Source organism: Chiloscyllium plagiosum, chromosome 10 (genome assembly GCF_004010195.1).
Source record: "Chiloscyllium plagiosum isolate BGI_BamShark_2017 chromosome 10, ASM401019v2, whole genome shotgun sequence".
Taxonomy (NCBI): domain Eukaryota; kingdom Metazoa; phylum Chordata; class Chondrichthyes; order Orectolobiformes; family Hemiscylliidae; genus Chiloscyllium; species Chiloscyllium plagiosum.
Genome location: NC_057719.1, coordinates 62,590,219 through 62,603,255, shown reverse-complemented (window position 1 = coordinate 62,603,255; position 13,037 = coordinate 62,590,219). Strand labels below are relative to the sequence as shown.

The following is a 13,037-nucleotide window of genomic DNA, read 5'->3' as shown; positions in this document are numbered from 1 at the left end:
ATTCCTCTGCTCCTGTCTTCAGAAGTAAAATCTAAACTTAAAAGATTGCAAATGACATGTATACACTCTGTTTCATATTCACAGACAAGATGTGGGTTTTGCTGGATAGGTTCAGCACTTATTACCCAATCATAACTGCCCTTCAGAAGGTGAGCTGAACTTCTGAACCACTGTATTCCATTTTGTGCAGGTACACCTACAGTTATATTGAAAAGAGAGCTCCAGCAACTGTGAATGAACAACAACATAGTTCCAAGTCAGGATGGTGTTTAGCTTGGAGGGGAAGTTACAGGTGTTGGCACACACATGCATCTGTTGCCCGTGTCTTGCTAGGTGCTGGTGGTTGTGGGTTTACACGTTGCTATTGATGGGGCCCGGTGGTTAATGCAATGCCCCGGAGTTGTCACTGGTATTGATGGAGTTGAAGATACAGTATGGGGTGCCAAGTAAGCAAGATACTTTGTTCTGAATGTCAAGCTTTTTACAAAGTTGTTGAAACTGAACTAATCCAGGTAAATGAGGGGTATTCCATCATATTCCCAACCTGTGCCTTGTAGATAATGGACAGGCTATAGGGAGTTAGGAAATGGGTTCCTCACCAAAGAACTCCTAGCTTCTGACCTGCTCTTGTAGCCACAGTATTTATTGGGGCATTCACAGTATTTAATCATGGTATTATCTATTGGTAACCCCACAGAATGTTGCTAGTGGGAATTTCAGGAGGAATGAAGAAGGGCTTATGCCCAAAACTTCGAGTCTCCAGCTCCTCAGAAGCCGCCTGACCTGCTGTGCTTTTTCCAGTCCACTCTGGGTATTTCAGCAATGGTAATGCCAATGACTGTCAAAGGCAATGGTTAGATTCTCTTTTGATGGAGATAATCAATGCCTGTCACTATGTTAGTGAATGTTACTTGCCATGTCAAAGCCTGAATGTTGGTCAGATCTTGCTGTATACGCACTCTGACTAATTCAAGAGGGTGGTGGTGGAGGGTTGTTTTTCAGACTGGAGGCCTGTGACCAGTGGAGTGCCACAAGGTTCAGTGCTGGGTCCTTTTTGTCATTTACATAAATGATTTGGATGGGAGCATAAGAGGTACAGTTAGTAAGTTTGCAGATGATACCAAAATTGGAGGTGTAGTGGACAGTGAAGAGGGTTACCTCAGATTACAACAGGATCTTGACCAGATGGACCAATGGGCTGAGAAGTGGCAGATGGAGTTTAATTCAGATAAATGCGAGGTGCTGCATTTTGGGAAAGCAAATCTTAGCAGGACTTATACACTTAATGGTAAGGTCCCAGGGAGTGTTGCTGAACAAAGAGATCTTGGAGTGCAGGTTCATACCTCCTTGAAAGTGTTTGGCATGCTTTCTTTTATTGGTCAAAATATTGAGTACAGGGATTGGGAGGTCATGTTGTGGTTGTACAGGACATTGGTTAGGCCACTGTTGGAATATTGCGTGCAATTCTGGTCTCCTTCCTATCAGAAAGATGTTATGAAACTTGAAATGGTTCAGAAAAGATTTACAAGGATGTTGCCAGGGTTGGAGGATTTGAGCTATGGGGAGAGGCTGAACAGGCTGGGGCTGTTTTCCCTGGAGCGTCGGAGGCTGAGGGGTGACCTTATAGAGGTTTACAAAATTATGAGTGGCATGGACAGGATAAATAGGCAAAATCTTTTCCCTGGGATCGGGGAGCCCAGAACTAGAGGGCATAGGTTTAGGGTGAGAGGGGAAAGATATAAAAGAGACCCAAGAGGCAACTTTTTCACACAGAGGGTGGTACGGTATGGAATGAGCTGCCAGAGGAAGTAGTGGAGGCTGGTACAATTGCAAAATTTAAGGGGCATCTGGATGGGTATATGAATAGGAAGGGTTTGGAGGGATATGGGCCAGGTGCTGGCAGGTGGGACTAGATTGGGTTGGGATGGACGGGCAGGACCAAAGGGTCTGTTTCCATGCTGTACATCTCTATGACGATTGAACATTGTGCAATCATTAACATAAATTTCACCTTCTGATGGAGGGAAGGTCATTGATGAAGAGCTGAAGATGATCGGATCTAGGACAGTAAAGAACTCCTGCAAAAAATGCCCTGGTGCTGAGATGACTGATCTCCAACAACTATAACCATCTTCCTTTGTTCTGGGTATGAGTCCTACCTAAGGTACTGGAACAACTTTATGAGGATATGTCAAGATTCAGAACATAGGTTTGATGTTCTTTTACCAACAATATTGTCAGGGCTCAAATGAGAAGTTGCCCACTTTGGTGGCCAAAACAAGAAGGCAGATTATTATCTGAAAGGTTGCATGTTTAGAAAAATTTGAGGTACAATAAGACCTGAGGGTCATGGTGGAACAGTCGCTGAGGGTTGGCATGCAGGTGCAGCAGGCCATGAGGAAAGCTAATGGCATGCTGGCCTTCACAGTGACAGGATTTCAGTACAGGAGTAGGGATGTTTGCTGAGTTATATAGTGCCTTGGTGAGGCCACACCTTAGGTATTGCATTCACTTTTCGTCTCCCTGTCGAATGAAAGAGTTTTTTGCTATTGAGGGAGTCCACAAAAGACTGATTCCTGGGATGGCAGGACTAACAATATGAATAAAGATTGGATCATCGGGTTTGTATTTACTGGAATTTAGAAGAATGAGGGGGGCATCTCACAGAAACGTATAAAGTCCTGATGGATCTGGGCAGGCTGGATGCAGGAATAATTAGTCCAATTTTGGAGAAGTCCAAAACTAGGGGTCACAGTCTAAAATAAAGGGTAAGCCATTCAGTGGACTGAGATGAGGTTCACTCAGAGTTGGGGAGAACCTGGGGAGTTCTCTCCCGCAGGAAGCAGTTGGGGCCAGTTTATTAGATACATTCAAGAGGGAGATGGATGTGGCCCTTGCAGCTAAAGGGATCAAGGGGTATGGGGAGAAAGCTGGCGTGGGATATTGAAATTACATGATCAGCCATGATCATATTGAATGATGATGCTGCAAAAGCTATTGAAACATAGAAAATAGGTGCAGGAGTATGCCATTCAGGCCTGCACCAAGTGTCTTCAGCCATTTCTTGAAATCAACTGGACTGGATGGATCACGGACTCAAAACTGGAAATGGTTGCAAATGCTTTAACACTGTCTTCTACACTAATGTGCTGAGACACCTTATCACTGAGGACAGAGATATTTGCAGAACTACCTCTTCCCCCTGGATTGTCTATAATTGTCCACTACTATCATGGACATGACAGGACTGCCAAGCTTTGATCTCATTCTGGTGATCAGTTGATCGCTCAGCTCCATCTATCACTTGTTGCTAATGATGTTTGGCATGCAAATAGCCCTGCTTGGTAGCTTTTACTAGGTTGTCTCCTCATTTTTAGGTATGCCTGGTGCTGCTCCTGGCCTGCCCTCCTACACTCTCCATTGAACCAGGGTTGGTCACCTGACTTGCTGGTAAGGGTGGGGAAGGGAAAATGCTGCACCCTGGAATTACAGATTGTGGTCAAATACAATTCTGATGCTGTTGACGACCCATAGCGCCTCATGGATTCCCGGTTTTGACTTGATAAATCTGATCAAAATTATCCATAGACTTAAGGAAACAGGGTCTTCCGTTTCAGTCTATCAAAATTTTCGGTACATCAATTACATTTTCTGTCTCCTCAGTTCTAAAGAAAACAAAACGAAAAATAAATGCTTCTTTTCTTTTCTCATTTCACTCTTAGTACACCAACAGGATCACTTGCAACTGGGTTAAAGCCAGCAGCTGTGGCTTCTAAGTCTTTCAATTTCAGGGTTAACATTGCTCATTCAACTTGCATTGGCTGCTTTTTGTAATGAGTGTGTTTGTCACTTCAACCTAAAGTGGTGTCATCAAACACTTTGGCTGTGCAGCTAAGTTCTGAGTTTAAGGTTACATCCCTCTGCTCTCTAGGTTCTCACAGAAATTGAAAAAGGTTTTGATTTAATCAATTCATTTTAAAATTCACAGCCATCAATTAACTTGGTCTTCACTGGTCATGACCTGATCACATAAGAGTCTCATTGGGTGGCAGACAGGGTGGTGGACCATGGACCTAAATGAAACCAAATTCTGACAATGGCTTCAACACACATCACCACCGTGATTAACTAAAACCCCTTCACATTTCCAAGCCCATCACCAATGACAGCAAAAGAGACAACCCTGAGTCCTTCACTTGGAATGAGCTATTTTTTCCGAAATAGTTTTCGGAGAACTTTCTTTTAAAACTTTGCTCCAAACTATAATCTGACCCTTTGTTGTCACTCCCAGGGTACTTGATTGGAGATTCCAAGGAACAACAAAAACAGAAAATGCTGGACAAACTCAGCAGTCTGGTAGTATCTGAGAAACAGAATTAACGAGTTTTGAGAAGATTTATAGCTCAGGTTGAGGTTCTGGATGTAGGTTTGCTCGCTGAGCTGGAAGGTTCATTTCCAGACGTTTCATCACTCTACTAGGTAACATCTTCAGTGGGCCTCAGGCGAAGCACTGTACATGATTCCTGCTTTCTATTTATATGTTTGGGTTTCTTTGACATCACCAACCCAAAGAAACCCAAACATATAAACAGAAAGCAGAAATTTTCAGCAGTGCTTCGCCTGAGGCCCACTGAAGATGTTACCTAGAAGAGTGACAAAACGTCTGAAATGAACCTTCCAGCTCAGCGAGCAAACCTACATCCAAAACAGAATTAACATTTAAGAGTCCTGAATGATTCTTCTTCAAATTAACTCTATTTCTCTCTCCACAGACAATGCCAGATCTGCTGAGGTTCTCCAGCACAGTCTGGGTTTGTTTCAGATTTCCAGCACCAGTAGCATTTGGCTTTTATTTAAGATTCCATGCTATACACTCCCCTTCTGGGTCCCGGGCATCATTCACCTCCTCCTGCGAGGGCAGACTTCACGCCTCGGATGATTTTGGACTGGGGTGTACAAAGATCAAAATCACACAACAACAGGTTATAGTCCAACAGGTTTATTTGGAAGCACTAGCTTTCGGAGTGCTGCTCCTTCATCAGGTGGTTGTGCAGTATAAGATCGTTAGACACAAAATTTATCGCAAAAGTTTACAGTGTGATGTAACTGAAATTATATATTGAAAAAGACCTGGATTTTTTGTTAAGTCTCTCATCTGTTAGAATGAACATGTTGGTTTCAGTTTTTTCATATGTAAATCGCATAACTGTTTGAAAGTTACATTCTCAAGTGAACTTTAACAATAGGTGCCATGTCGACCCAGATAATGCATTGAAAGGTGTGAGGTGCCCTGTGTGAGGCTGTCTGTGCCCCAATGTTCAGACCAATTCTAACCTAAAAAACGCATTTACAGAATCTTACATGGATTCATGCAGTTTTTGAGCCAAGTAAAATGCAATTCTGAAATTACAAATTCACTCCACAAACATGTGTGTGTGTGTGTGTGTGTGTGTGTGCGTGTGTTGGGGGGAGGTGATGAATGGACACCACTCAACAAATCAACAGACAGGAGTGTTTTCTCCCAGTCGGAGAACACTTCAAGCATCTGGGAAGTTCGACCTCGGACCTTTGGGTGACCATCCTCCAAGGCGGACTTCAGGACAGGCAACAATGCAAAGTGGCTGAGCAGAGGCTGATAGTCAGGTAGTCGGTACCCATGGGGATGGCCTCAACCGGGACCTTGGGTTCATGTTCACACTACAGGTGACCCCAGTGCACTATACATAGACACAGACGCACACATACACTCCTACAGACCCTCTCTCATACGCTCATACATACGTCCCACACTCACACGCACTCTCTCACAGACTTATACACCTTTACACTCACACACATACTCTCCCACAGACACTCACAACACCCCCCCACCCCCCCAACCCCGACACCCACATGTACGCACGCCTGCACATACACACATATAAGTTTGCGGAGTGAATTTGTACTTGCAGAATTACATTTTATTTTGCTCAAAAACTGCACGAATTCATGTAAAATTCTGTAAATCCGTTTTTTTTAGTTTAGAATCAATCTGAACATTGTGGCACAGACAGTCTCACACAGGGCACCTCACACTTTAAATGCATTATCTGGGCCAACATGACACCAATTGTTAAAGTTCACTTGAGAATGTAACTTTCAAAAAGTTCTGTATTTACATATGAAAGAACTGAAACCAACAAGTTCATTGTAAAAATGAGAGACTTAAACAATCCAGGTCATAGAGTCATAGAGATGTATAGCACGGAAACAGACCCTTTGGTCCAACCTGTCCACCGCCGACCAGATATCCCAACCTAATCTAGTCCCACCTGCCAGCACCTGGCCCATATCCCTCCTAACCTTTCCTATTCATATACACATCAAGATACCTTTTAAATGTCTTATTCTTTGTTGTGATTTTTAACTTTGTATGCCTCAGATGGTTAGCAAAAATCCATCAATTTCAGGGTTAACATTACTCACTCAACTTGCACTGACTGCTTTTTGTATGAGAGCGTTTTTCATATTACCAAACACTGTGTAAAGCGGTGTTACCAAACGGTTCCCGCAGAAGTTGAAAATTGTTTCAATTTAATCAAATCATTTTAAAATTCACAGCTATCAATTCATAGAATTCTCAGGTTGGGGGAAGCAGGCCATTCGGCCCATCGACTCCACACAAACCCTCAGAAGAGCATCCTACACCCAGACTCGACCCCCTTCCCTATCCCTGTAAGCCAGCATTTCCCATGGCTAGTCCACCTGACCTGCGTATGTTTGGTCTGTGGGAGGAAACCAGAACACCCAGAGGAAACCCATGCAGACACAGGGAGAATGTGCAAACCCCACACAGACCGTCGCCCAAGGCTGGAATCAAACCCGGGTCCCTGGTGCTGAGAGACATTACTGCGAGTCACTGAGTCACCTTGCCACACCTTTACTTTTCAGGGCTGACAGGCCTAATTTATTTAACCTCTCATGGTCTGTTGTAACCATTGGATACAAACTGGTGAGCCAGTAGAAAGGTTTCAAGACAAATACTCCTAAACTTCAATGCATTGAACTATACTCAGTGTCCAGATGTAGTATTATCAGAATATTTTTAATAGCAACAGTGAAACATTTGCCCTTTGCATTCTAGTCCTCTAATTATAAAAGTTAACATTAGAGTCATAGAGATGTACAGCGTGGAAACAGAGCCTTTGGTCCAACCCGTCCATGCCGACCAGATATCCCAATCCAATCTAGTCCCACCTGCTAGCACCTGGCCCATATCCCTCCAAATCCTTCCTTTTCATATACCCATCAGATGCCTTTTAACTGTTGCACATTTTTAACCTGCACTGCTCCTAGTTAATTATTATTTATACACATACTAAAGGAGGCGGCATCATTTAAGTGTCTTTATCAGAAACAAAGCATCCTTGACACCAGCAATATAGATAGATTTCAGTTCTTTATCTCTTTGCTCTCAACAGTGAGATTCAATTGCAATTCAGTGGAGAATGGCTGAAGCATGTTGAATTGGAGAATACAACAAAGAACAAACACAACAGCAATGACTCTTCATCATGCTGATCAGGAGATAAGCTTTTCCAACTGGTCAGAATTTCCAAGGGCGAGAGATGCACCTTGGTTGAACATGCCGAGAGACCAGTGCAACTGGCCACTATAAGTTATTCAATAAACCACATTTTTTCCCATTGCATATTTTGACTTGTCTGTGTAACAGAAATCCTCTGCAAAGAACATTAAGCAAAATAACCTGCTGAAGTCTGGTCTGGAAAATGTCTTCTGTTGTGGGCCAGCTATTCACTGTATTGGCTGACAATATTTAACCTCTGCCACTGCCAAGGGTGAGGCAATGCATTACAATCGATCTGTTATTATGTGCAATTGTTTAAAAAAGATGTTTTTAATGACCTCGCTGGACAGAAATCTGACTGCAATTATTGATTCATTTACTTAGAAGCAAAGACTGACTATACTTTCAATACAGGCTTGATAATGATTGGAGTCGGAGGAAGATTCTACCTGGTGGGCAGGGAAGCATTGGTAGTTTTGCCGGGAAATAAACAGGAGCCAGAGCCAAACTGATTGTTATTTGGCTGGTGTTAGAAACTTCATTTCAGTATGCAGTTAATTAAGAGGGGATATGGAGGTGGATTGAATCCAAAATAGGATGAGATGCAGCAATCAGCTGCGGCTTGTAAATGAATAGAAAATCAAGAAAGGGGAGGAAAAACAAGAAAGGGGAGAAAAGTAAAGGTGGAACTCAATGACAGTCACCAGGTCAGACATGTTAGATTATCCATCTTTGCTATTCTTATTGGATAGGCAGAATACAATGAACTCCACACTGCAACCCACCTTCACCATGACTGTGCAGGTAGGTTAGTAATTCTCTATAATCCAGGGAGCCCATAGGCTTCCTCTCTGTTAAAAACATGCAGTTACACAGCTTAGGGACAGCACTCCACATCAAGCAAGGGGCAGGCAAGGAATGAGGTCTTAAGTCTATTTCAATTGGAGAAGGAATTGAACCTGCGACGTCCGTGGTATTCTGATCCACAACCTAACCATTGAGTCAGCAGTGGTATATGAAACAGGAGCTTTATTAGAACACACAGCTGCTTCAGCTTGCATCTTCCACAAGGCTATGTGAGTCACTAGATTGTTTCACTTCCTAAAATGATGTCGCTGAACAACAATGAAATGATTAAAATAAATCCATTGACAATTCAACGTCCAATATAACCCCTTATCCTCAAGCTTCCTTTAAACCTCTTGTTTCCATTTTGATATGGCGAAAATCAAACAAACTTTCAATTGTACAGTGCTGTAATCCATCACTTTGCTTCTTTTCTTCAATTCCATTTCTACAAACAAAACCACTATGGTAGATTCAGGAGTCAACCATAATGTATCGCCTTCTCCTCGGAAGGAGATTGGGGGCTCGAGTCCTGCAGATGGTCCCTCAGACTCTGCGGAGCAGAAAGGGAATTACATCAGTGGTTGAATGCAGCATTTCCAATCGGCTTGATAATGTCAATGACTCTTTCCACTGGGGAGAATGCTGCCTCTGTACGGTAACTAGTACATACCTGTTCTGTCTCACTGCACTGGAATATGTCCTCTGAGACTGCACATACACAAGCATCACCTGCGTACTGCAGTTGGATGACTCGGTATTTGGCTTGAAGGCACTGGAGACTGAATAACTTCCCATCGGTTCTGTAAGTTAGCCCCACTCTGGCAGGAAGTTCCAGACCATTGTCAGCACCTTCAAGGAGGCATGTGAGAGCACGGGCCTCACCCTAAACATCACTGAAATGAAAGTCCTCCACCAACCTGGCCTGGCATTGTGGAGTGAACTGCCGATCATCAAGGTCCACAGGGAGGCCTTAGAGAATGTTGATCACTTCTACAACCTCGGAAATGTCCTGTTGGCCAAAGCATCTATTGATGGAGAGATCCAGCAGTGTCTCTAGTGTGCTAGCACAGCCTTCCACCGCCTGAGGAAAAGGGTGTTCGAGGACAACATCATCAGCTCCAACACTAAGATCATGGTTTACAGAGCTGTGGTGGTTCCCACCCTCCTACGTGACTCTGAGACATGGACCATCTCCAGCAGACACCTCAAGATGCTGGAGCAGTCACATCATGCTGTCTGCACACGATCACCAGGAAGAAAGACAATTCAGCACTAGCGTTCTCAACCAAGCCAACATCCCCAACATCAAGGCACTGACTCTGCTTGATTGGCTGTGATGGGCTAGGCACGTCGACCACATGACTGACATGAGGCTCCCCAAGCAGGTACTCTACTCCCAGCTCTGAAACAGCAGGCGAGCCCCAGGTGGACAGAGGAAGCACTTCAGTGATCCCCTCAAGGCCTCACTTGCAAGGTGCAGCATTCCCACAGTCACTGGGCAGAGGTACAGCATTCCCACATACACCGGGTATACGGCTGTTCAAAATGGAGGAGAGAATCCGGGAAGGCATCGAGCATCTTGAGACTCACTGTCAGGAAAATGTGGAAGCCAGGCACAAACAGTGAAAGGAGCACGCTGCTGCACCAACACCCTACCCACCCCTTCCCGTGACCACCACCTGCCCCAAGTGTAACAGAGCCTGCAGCAGCCTCATCGGTCTGTCCAGCCACCTACAGACTCACCCTGAGAGCGGAAGAGAATTACCCTCATCTGTGATGGCCTGCCAATGATGATGACGATCACTGTACTGTGCTCTGTTTAGATACGATAGACCAGTAGATGTGCTATGTGTTCAACTACTTGTCCACAGCAAAACTGATCCTGGAACCAAACAGCTCTGTGTGTTGGATTGAAATACACCCATATAGATTGCTGAACAATTTTTAATCCTATTTCTCTCTCACATTGTTCAACTCACCAGCTTGTATGTGTGGCACAAATGTACATGGGAGAATTGGGAGTGGAGTTCTCAGGCTTCTTCCCAGGAGGAATTGACTTGTCACTCGGATATACCGGAGTGGAATTGAATGATAGCTCAGAAATGCACATTAGCCGTCAGTTTTCTTCTTCAATAAAAGCTGCACTGTGCACACTCCTCTCAGCTGCAAGTCAGAGCAGGCCTTCCTGTTGAACACAATGAGTAATTGTGATTCTGAATCACAAACAACATTTCAACCCAGCACCATAATATAAAAGCTGGCCACTCTCAAAAGAAGATCTAAAAGTTGATACAAAAGATCCTGTCAGCATTAGCCGAGGTTCAAGTCTGTTTCAGTTCACAGTATAAAATAGTCCAGCTAGCAAATTCTATAAATGTGCAATTATACAATAGTTTTGCTCATTGGGCCCATGGTTTGCTGGTGTCAAAATAATGACCATGAGAGGACTGTGGGATCTTCTTCTGAACTTGAAATAAAGGAACTGGAGTGGATTTTTTTTTTCATGACATCACCCATTTTCTATCTTCTATCTTATGAAGGAGGGTCATTGGACTGAGATGTTAACTCTGCTTGCTCTCCACAGATGCTGTCAGACCTGCTGAGTTTTTCAGGAAATTTCTGTTTGTGTTTCTGATTTCCTGCATTCACAGTTCTTCATTTTTTCTTTGAGTTTTCTATTTGGCTGCAAGGACTTAACATCAATGCTACTTGACCAAAGGGGATAATCATTTCATTACTCACTTCTGTCACCTCTTTTGCCCATCAGGTATTACCCTATTGCCCAAGCCAAAAATGTCAGCTCTTTGACTTTTAAACAGCTTTCTATCCACTGCATTTTAAAATTTACCCTGCGGCTAAGTTAAATTGAAGGTCAATAAATGATTGTGAAAATCTATCACTTGCTTGTAACATGGCCTTGATGAATGCTACATGACCTGACTGTTTCACTTCCATGGGACCGATGCAGCATCATCTTAAATGCAAGTGATTAAAATCAAATTGAAACATCCACTAGCTTTAAAATTAACAAATTTAAGATTTCTTCATCAGTCTTCTATTTGCATGAATACTTTTGTTAATACTTGCACACAAACGCTAAAGGAAAGCAACAGATAGAGAAGCCTCCAAAGTGTTCAAAGCATTAATGCAGGGAAGGGAAGCAGCAATGCTCTACGGGCAAGTTCAACCTATGATTTCGAACTAAATATTTCTACCACCCTGCCAGAATGTGCAGATTTTTGAGAGAGTTCAGGCAGCCTAAGAAGAGGCAGAATTGCTTGATTAGATTAGATTAGATTACTTACAGTGTGGAAACACCGCCCTGCCGAAGCGCAACCCACCCATACCCCTACATTTGCCCCTAACACTACGGGCAATTTAGCATGGCCAATTCACCTGACCTACACATCTTTGGACTGTGGGAGGACCGCCCCGCCGAAGCGCAACCCACCCATACCCCTACATTTACCCCTTACCTAACAATTTAGCGTGGCCAATTCACCTGATCTTTGGACTGTGGGAGGAAACCGGAGCACCCGGCGGAAACCCACGCAGACACGGGGAGAATGTGCAAACTCCACACAGTCAGTCGCCTGAGGCGGGAATTGAACCCGGGTCTCTGGCGCTGTGAGGCAGCAATGCTAACCACTGTGCCACCGTGCTGCCCACGATGTATCCAAGTTGATAGTAACTAGGAACTTGGATGTTATTGAAGCATTTTATCTTGAGCTCACTGGGACAACTGCAAGAATGGCAAATCACAAGCCATCACAACAATTTATACACACAAAAAAATTGAGATTTGAATTCTAATTATTTGATGCAATGCCTCAAGTAGAAAGCAAATGAAGAACAGGCCCATCAATTTTATTGTGAACAAAAGGAAGTTGTTCAACTTCCTTTTCTGAATTAACTGGGAATTTGGGAGCCTGTAATTCCCTGTTGATTTTTCCATGATAAGATAAGCCTTGAGAGATAAGGGTCAACCAATCGGCACTCAATGCTCTTGTAGGTAACCTTATTGAAATAATCAAGGTTCTGAGGAGACTTGGCAGTTTGTTTGCCCTTGTGGGAGAGTCTAGAAGCAGAGGGCATAATCTCAGAACAAGGAATTGTACTTGTAAGGCAGAGTGAAAGTGATTTGGCACCAAGTGCCAAACATTGAGAAAATATCAGAACACCTTGTCAATTTTCTCTGGTCAAGTAACTTGTCACCTTCTGCATTAATAGTTCTCAATCTGTGCATTGATGTAAACTTGGCTCCCGTGTTAATTACATACAAAAGGATTCAAACTGCCCTTCATGGGATCAGAGTGAATTTGTTTGTTTTTCTGACATTGGTTATCCAATAAGGAATTTCTTCTCTCAGAGGGTAGTGCATTTGTGGAATTCATTCCTGCAGAGGCTGCATCATTGTGTACATTCAAGGCTGAGACAGAATTTTAATCAGTAAGGGTATCGAGGATGATGGGGAAAGGTAGGATAGCGGAGTTGAGGATTATCAGATCAGCTCTGATCACACTTAATGGGAGAACAGACATGCTGGGCTGAATAGCCTGCATCAGCACCTATGTCTTCTGGTCTTTAACTGTGAATCTAAAGGAAATTGCAAAACTAAATT

The 13,037-nt window shown here is 43.5% G+C and overlaps 1 protein-coding gene across 13 annotated transcripts in view; it reads right to left on the bottom strand.

Moving 5' to 3' along the window:
* The window catches only part of LOC122553704 (alpha-(1,6)-fucosyltransferase), a 747,121-nt gene that overhangs the window by 273,509 nt on the left and 460,575 nt on the right, over positions 1-13,037 (bottom strand). The window contains exon 6 of one of the 13 annotated variants that reach the window (XM_043697906.1): positions 10,396-10,601. The exons of the other annotated variants lie outside the window; for them this stretch is intronic. The gene's annotated coding sequence lies outside the window, so the exon portion shown is untranslated. The remainder of the gene's footprint in view (positions 1-10,395; positions 10,602-13,037) is intronic. 13 annotated transcript variants of the gene reach the window in all.